This window comes from Artemia sp. Qi Xiang Cuo, chromosome 7, assembly GCF_049724085.1.
Source record: "Artemia sp. Qi Xiang Cuo chromosome 7, ASM4972408v1, whole genome shotgun sequence".
Classification (NCBI taxonomy): domain Eukaryota; kingdom Metazoa; phylum Arthropoda; class Branchiopoda; order Anostraca; family Artemiidae; genus Artemia; species Artemia sp. Qi Xiang Cuo.
The window spans coordinates 54,374,755-54,383,694 of NC_142800.1; positions in this window are offsets into that span (position 1 = coordinate 54,374,755).

The following is an 8,940-nucleotide window of genomic DNA, read 5'->3' on the forward strand; positions in this document are numbered from 1 at the left end:
TTGGAACACATTATGTTGTTTCAGTTTATAAACATTGAACATGTTTATAAATAAGTTGTTCAAGAGTAATATGTTCCAAAAATACTTATTTATAACAATTCAAACCTCATTGTTTAAAGGTCAGTACCATCTAGAGTGAGGAGTGTAGGTAGGTGCTTCCAACAGTAAATATCTACCAAATCATATTATTGAGTGAATACACTACTAGGACTAAAGTGAATACACTATTTGATGCCTTTTTTATGCTGATTATGAATAAGCATTTCTATCAGAAATGAATTTCAGCCCCCCCTATATATGCCAATTCAGGATAGATTAGGTTAGGTATATATATAGGGGGGGGTGGCTGAAATTCATTTCCAATAGAAATGCTTATTATATTTGTAATCAGCATAAAAAAAAGCCATTGAATGATGTATTCACTTTATTCCTAACTAAATCATATGATTTGGTAGATATTTACCTTTCCAACTACCTTCCTGGGACATACTTTATTCGGTAATTATTTAGCTGTGGCCCCCTCATAAGTAGACATGTTAAGAAAACAATTCTTACTTTAAAATATGTATAATGATCCTAGTTCTTATATTATCCAAGGGGAGAACCTTTATCATCAAGTCTTTCCTCTAAAAATCCTCAAAAGTGAAAAAGTTTCCAAATATCACCACGTTCTTAATTCAATGCTTAAGTCTTTTGAAATTGCCACTGTAAACTGCTGCCAAATAAGTTGTTTTATAGATAGCGTTTAGCACGTGTTTAACACGTGTGTCAAAAAACGTGTTTAAGGAAAAAGTAGTGGTGTATTGAGGTTAGGTTAGGTTTCTTTTCATAATCTAACCTAACCACTGCTATTAATATTTTGTATTTACGCCACTGCTATTCGCCCTTCGCCACTGCTATTCGCCTTTCGCCACTGCTATTAATATTTTGTATTTACGCCACTGCTATTCTCCCGTCGCCACTGCTATTCGCCCTTCGCCACTGCTATTTAAAAATAAAATAAAAAGACCAGCATGAACGCTATCTATAAAAGAACTTATGAGGTGGCAATTTAAAGCGGCAATTTAAAAAAACTTAAGCATTGAATTGAAAGCAGGATGATATTTGGAAACTTTTTTAGTTTTGAGGATTTTTAGAGGAAAGACTTGATGATAAAGGTTCTCCCCTTGGATAATATAAGAACTAGGATCATTATACATATTTTAAAGTAAGAATTGTTTTCTTAACATGTCTACTTATGAGGGGGCCACAGCTAAATAATTACCCTTTATTCTGTAGCCTAGATCCATCCCTGAAAGTTTCATTTTCCTAAACTAACTCCTTTCCAAGCTAGCCAAAAGTAGCTTATCTAGAAATTTACCAATATTTTCCAATCTAACTGTGCTAGGTTGATTAAGGAATCAGTATGTCTTAAAGTTTTGTTTTTTGTACTTAGGCCTAGCCTACTTTAAACATAGCATTGCCTGAGATAGTTATTTACGGATAGAAAATGAAATTTCCAATCTAATAAAAAAGGTCTTTCAAAAATAAATATGAATCAAGATACCTTTTTCCAGTAAAGACTTACTTAATCACTAAAATCTGTGTAAAGCAAATCCGTAATAATGAACGTTGACGAATTTTAACAGACAGGGTTGCCAACTTTTCGGTTCATTAATATGTCCCCTGAGTATCCAAAATTATGTCATTTTTAGCCAAATATATCCATATTTCGTTTTAAATATGTCCAAAATATGTCCATCTTGAAATCTCAGAACCTAGAGGTTATTTTTCTTATCAATTGGGATATTGACCAAAAGACGCTTTGGAAACATCTTTCAAAGCGGCCAGTCAACATCAAATATATTGAAAACAAAAAAAACATTTAATACAAGCACAAAACTTATAAAAACAAGTAAACACTAAAAATAATTTGTGGGAGCTTAAGATTAGTCTTCTAGCGAGAATTCATCTTGAAAATTATGTTCAGCATGAGTGTCAGCCTTATTTTTTCCTTTGCTAGCTATTTACCAATCGGAGTATTTCTTGCGCATTTCAAAATGTATAATCAAGGATTCCAGCAACGTTCCAGAACGCCAAATTAGTTGCTTGACATGCATTAAACAACTAGCCGTTTGCATTAGAAGACCATTCCGTAATTTGTTTTTGATGTTACCAAGTAGCGTAAACTGTCTTCCAATAGCTGCTAAAAAGTGTGGCAGGCCCATAACGTTAGCATAAAATCACAAAGATCCTTGTATTTTTCTTTATCCTTGGCATCTTTACATTTTCTTAGGGAAGACCAGAAAATTGAGAGATTTGCTTATTCAGAACGGAAATTAAAAGTTCTAGTGCCCTTTTTCAGTGACCAAAAAGAATGGAGGGCAAGTAAGCCCCTTCCCACGCTCACTTTTTTCCCAAAGTCACCGGATCATAATTTTTAGATAGCCATTTTGTTCAACATATTCGAAAAATACAATAACTATGTCTTTGAGGATGACCCCCACAGTCTCCAGGGGACGGTCTGCAAGTTATGAACTATGTCCAATGTTTACATATAATATTGGTTATTGGGAAGTATACAAAAGTTTTGAGGGCATATTTTTCTGGAATGTGGGGAGGGGATCAGGTTTTACGTGGGAGGAGTTTTCTACGGAGGAAGGGAAATTGTTCTAAAGGTGACGTCAGACTCCAAGCATCATTCAAAAAACCATAACAAATTAAATAAAAAAATAATTTTTCAACTGAAAGTAAGGAGCAACACCAAAACTTAAAACAAACAGAAATTAATACGTACATGATTGGGTTCGCCCCCTAGTCATTACCTCGCTCTTTGCGCTAATTTTTTTTTAGTTTCATCAGAGCTATTTATTCTAATTAACGGAATTTGTGATTAAGGGTCCATTCTTAGAAAACTGGAAGAAAATTTGAACTTTGGTGTAAAGAGCGAGGTATTGACTAGGGGTTACGTAAGTTAATTCGTAAGTTACGTCAGATCAAAAGTACGCGAAAGCCATTTAGCCAAAAAAGTAAAATTAATGTGCAAATTTCATTTTAATTATTCATGTAAGGTGCCAACATCAAAGCTGCATTAATTCAAAAAAGTTCAGAAATTAAAAAAAAAACAAGTTTTTTTAACTGAAAGTAAGGAGCGATATTAAAACTTAAAACGAATAGAAATTATTCGGTATAGGAAAAGAGCTGTCCCCTTCTCAATATATATATATATATATATATATATATATATATATATATATATATATATATATATATATATATATATATATATATATATATATTTTAAAGTGATTCCACTATGCTTTCCCTCCTTAATGTGGAAAAATATAGTAAAAATTAATTATTTTCTATGCATTTTCCCCATGAATCACTCTTTTTTCAACTAGTATAACCGTAAATCAAATAAATACTGACGAAAGCAAGAAACGGGGAAACATATGGGAATAATACAATTCGTCTATCTATATGTCTGCATATTAGAGGGGCTGGGAGGTAAGTATAGTGAAATCGATTTCAAAGTTTGATAACTACAATTTTTGCAAATTATAAAAATAGGAACTGTCTTATTAACATATCTCCTCTTCAATAGCCTCAATTTTAGGCTTATACTATATATATTACTTTATAGTATTATAAACTATGTAAGTATATATATTATTTATGTTTACTATAGATATTTACTACTATATGTACGAGTACATATTAGTACGTATGCAATATGCAGCAACCACCGCTATATACTCCATAAGGAAATCAGACATGGAGGCCCGTCGGTAATTTTTTAGCAGTTCATATTATTGACATACGAATAAAGTAAACATATCACTCGATTCTTTTTTTATGCTCTTTACAAATAGAAGAATAATTTTTGTCGGATATTAATTTTACCCCCCCCCCTATTCTAATTCAGTGTATATTTTTGCACATTACGGGGGGGGGGGGGGTAAATTGTATTTCTGATGTAAATGGGAGGTAATTTTAAACTTAACCCCCCCCCCATCCCCTAATGTGCAAATATATGCCCTGAATTAGTATATATATGGGTGGGGGTAAAATTCATTTCCGACAAAAATGATTATTATATTTGGAAAGAACATAAAAAAGACCATCGAGTGGTATGTTTACTTTATTTGTAAGTCAATAATATGATTTGCGAAAAATTTATCTATACATAAATATATATATATATATATATATATATATATATATATATATATATATATATATATATATATATATATATATATATATATATATATATATATATATATATATATATATATATATATATATATATATATATATATATATATATATATATATATATATATATATATATATATATATATATATATATATATATATATATATAAATTGAGCTATATCACCTAGCATTAAGTTTTTACTTACTTAAGTTTCTCTCAGCTCCTTTCCCGTGATGAAAATTTTCAAACTGAAGGAATGTACCCCGGGTGTTTGACAACTTGCCTTTAGTTTTGATTTCAGACCATCAACAATCGAAAGGTTTCATTTTGTCAACTTTTCATTGAGATTTTTGTGTGACGTTCGAAAGCCGGAAGTAAGTTTCAAACAGTTCGTGGTAACGAACTGTAAGTAAGGAGCGACCCAGCTCAATGGTAACCGACACTCTAGAAAACGGGTTTTTGATACCAATAGATACATCAAAAGAATCAGCTTTCAATGCTGATTTCAAATATATAATTTGCATCAAGTTTAGGGTTGCCCATCAAAGGGTTACACGCCTGAGAAAATTTGGCTGATTTTCAAAAAAGGGGGGAAAGACCCCCTAAAAGTTATAGAACCTTAATGAAAATCACACCATCATATTCAGTGTATCAGAGAACCCTACTGTCGAGGTTTCAAGCTCCTATCTACAAAATATGGAATTTTGCATTTTTTGCCAGATGCGTGGTTATTTATTATTTTTTTCCCAGGGGTGATCGTATCGACCCAGTGTTCGTAGAATATTGTGCGAGGGCTCATTCGAATGGAAATTAAAATTTCAAGTGCCCTTTTTAAGTCTCCAAAAAAATGGAGGGCAACTAGACCCCCTCCCACGCTCATTTTTTTCCCAAAGTCACCCGATCAAAATTTTGAGATAGCCATTTTGTTCAGCATGGTCGAAAATATGATAAATATGTCTTTTAGGATGACTTAATCCCTCGAAGTCCCCAGGGGGAGGGCTAAAAGTTATGAACTTTACCCAATGTTAACATATAGTATTGGTTATTGGGAAGTATACAGAAGTTTTCAGGAGGTTTTTTTTCTGGTAGGGGGGGGGGGTTGGTTCAGGGGTTATGTTGGAGGATCTGTCCATAAAGGGAGTTTTCATGGGGGAAGTGAAATTGCCATGAAGGGGGCGCCGGACTTTCCAGCATTATTTATTGGTTATTGGGAAGTATACAGACATTTTCAGGAAGGATTTTTTTCTGGAGGGGGGGGGTGGGGGATAGAGGAGGAGGTTACTCTGGATAATCTTTCCGTGGAGGATTTTTCTTTGGGGTAAGAGACATTTCTATGAAGGGGGCGCCGGATTTCCAAGCATTATTTAAAAAACGATCAGAAATTAAATAAAAAAAAAAACAAGTTTTTCAACTGAAAGTAAGAAGCAACATTAGAACTTAAAACGAACAGAAATTATAACGTATGTGAGGGGGTTCTCCCCCAAGTCAATACCTCGCTCTTTACGCTACAGTTTTTTTTAGTGCTTTCAAAAGAGCTATCTATTCTAATTGAACGGCCTTTGTGATTCAGGGGTTTGTGAATTAAATTTTTTTTTACTTTTAACGTAAAGAGCGTGGTATTGACTAAGGGGAGAATCCCTCATATACGTAATAAAAAAAAAACAATAAAAAAAACAAGCGATACGGCTCAATAGTAATCAAAACTTTTAAAAATGGAATTTTGATGTCAATAAATGTATCAAAAGAATATGTTTATAATGCTGATTCTAAATATATAAATTTTATTAAGTTTAGTATTACTCATCAAAGGCTACGAGCCTGAGAAAATTTACCTGATTTTTTAAAGAGGGGGGAAACATCCCTTACAAGTGAAATAATTTTATTGAAAATCATACCGTCAGATTCAGCGTATCAGAAAACCCTATATCATAGGTTTCAAGCTCATATCTGCAAAAATCTGCAACTTTGTATTTTTTTCCAGAAGAAAAATATACGAATATAGAAGTTAGTTACGTAAGTTAATTTGTAAATTACGTCATAACCAAATTTAGAGACATCCATTTAGCAAAAGAAAAGTAAAATTTTTATGCAAATTTTGTTTACTTATTCAATGACGGTGAGCCAAAATAAAAGCTGCATTAAATAAAAAACGATCAGAAATTAAATAAAAAAACAAGTTTTTTAAACTGAAAGTAAGGAGCGACATTAAAACTTTAAACGAACAGAAATTATTCCGTATATGAAAGGGGCTATCCCCTCCTCAACACCTCGCTCTTTACACTAAAGTTTGACTCTTTGTCACAACTTTATTTTTTAAAACAATAAAAAACTTTAGCGTAAAGAGCGAGGCGTTGAAGAGGGGACAGCCCCTTCCATATACGGAATAATTTCTGTTAGTTTTAAGTTTTAATGTCGCTCCTTACTTTCAGTTTAAAAAACTTGTTTTTTTATATAATATATGAAAAAGGTGACAGCTTGTCCTTTATCTTGACCATGCCGAGTAAAAATCAGGGCAATAATACCATTTATAGGTGAAAGAATTTTGAAGGCATTTTCAGAAAGTTTGCTTCAGGGAAGAGCAAGCAACCCCGGAAAATAAATACAGAGCTTAAAAATAAGTAGATATAGGTCTTAGCCCTCATTTGGGGATGAATGACCTTTGTTTTTATGAAATTAATTTTTTTTACATAAAAATTTTTAAAAATTTGTCTACTTTATGTCCCAAATGTCTAAAATATGTCCATTTTTGCCCTATTATGTCATTATGTCTAGGCACACAGAAACATGTTCCTTGGACATACAATATGTCCAGTTGGCAACTCTGATCGCAGGGCTTGCACAATTCCACTGAACTCTCGAATCTTAAAATTCAGGCATAAGTCTTATAAATTCGGGGAGTTTCCGGGGACAAGTCTTCAAGATTCGGGGAGTTTTCGGGGGGGGGGGGGGAAACAAAAATGGAATTTCGGTGCGAAAATTTGGAAGCCAAAATTGGTTTTGGCTTCGGTTTCAGGCTCAAGCAGGGCTTGGATCCACGTAGTAAATCAAGACTTTTATAGAGTAGGTCTTAGAGCCAAAGCACGGGATTGGAGCCCATAGCTCAAAAACCAGTATTGCTGATATTGCGGCAAAAACCTCAAAATTGTTTTCAAATTGAAAAAAAATAGGCTGAATTACACTTTGGAACTCTGCTGCCTTAGGCATGCAAACATGAGCTTACACCAGGAATTTAATAAAAAAAATCCCCTGAAAGTAAGGAGCAGCATTAAAAATTAAAACGAATAACTTAATAAGAGGGATTGCCCCGTCTGAACACCTGACTATTCACGCTGAAGTTTTTTAGTACTTAAGCTTTTTATTGTTTTATTTAAACGACAAGTGTGTTTCGGGAGTCGTTTGTACAGAATCGGGACTAAATTCAAACTTAAGCGTAAAGAAAGAGGTGCTAAAAAAGGGACAATCCCCGCCATATATGTAATATTTTTTGTTTGTTTTAATGTTGCTCCTTAGGCATAATTTCAGACGAAAAATTTTTTTTTTATTTTATTCCAAATGATTTTTGAAAATGCCAAGAAATCTGGCTCTACCTCCACGGAAAAATTCTTCCCCTCCCCGGAAAGATCGTCTAGACAAGTCAATCCCGTTAAAAAAATTGTTCCGGACAATTACGCTTAACATCTCTAAGCTTAAAATTGGGTCGACAAAGAGAAAATTAAAACAAATAAAAAGAATTTTGTTTAAAAATTCTGCCAAATCCCCCCAGTATAATTTCCCCTCAAAGTTTTATCCTCCAGAAACCTCTTTCCTCATGGAAAGTTCTCCCTCCGGAAAATCATCCAGCAGAAAATTCAATCTTTTACCCGAAAAAAGTTTGCATGCTTCCCAACAACAGATATTATGTGTAAACAATGGGTAAATTTTATATTTTCAAGACCTTTCCTCAATGGCTTTGGGAGGTCAAATTAACTCCAAAGGCAAAGTTATTTGATCGTTCAACTGTTCAGAACAAATTGGCTAAAGTATCTCTGAATTTTGATCAGAATTTTTGGGAGAAAATGGCTTGGAAGGGGGCATAGTTGCCACCCACATAAAAAATTTTATCTTTTGGGAAAGTCAACATTTTTGCAGATTGAAACTTTAACCCTCTACAGTTACGTTCTCTGATATGCTGAATCTGATGTTGTTATTTTCGTTAAGATTTTTTGAGATTTTTAGGGAGTGTTTTCCCCTTTTTTCAAAAATTAAGCAAATTTTCTCAGGCTCGTAGTCTTTGAGGAGTAACACTGAACATCATGAATCTTATATATTTGGTATTAGCACAATAATCCAAATCTTTTGATATATCAATTGTTTTTTAGAGTTCCAGTTACTATTGAGCCGCGTTGCTCCTTACTTACAGTTCCTTACCATGAACTGTTTGATGACTGCCATATTTAGATACAAAATTCAATGCTGAATAGAGGTAAAATCATCAGATAATTGGTTTATAATCACATAAAATAAAGAAATGAAAGTCACTTTAAAACATTTTTTTTTTGGTGTGCCGAAACCAAAATAGGAATGAGCGATTTAAAAAACGATAAACAAAGAGAAAAATTAGAAAAGTATGACAAAAACTGGGTTACTATTAAATTGAAAGTCTAGAGATAATCGTAGCTGCTTTTTCGGCAGTCACATTAGCCTTAACATATGACAACATTCTTGCCGTTTCTATATTCACAATAAGAGAGGAGGAATC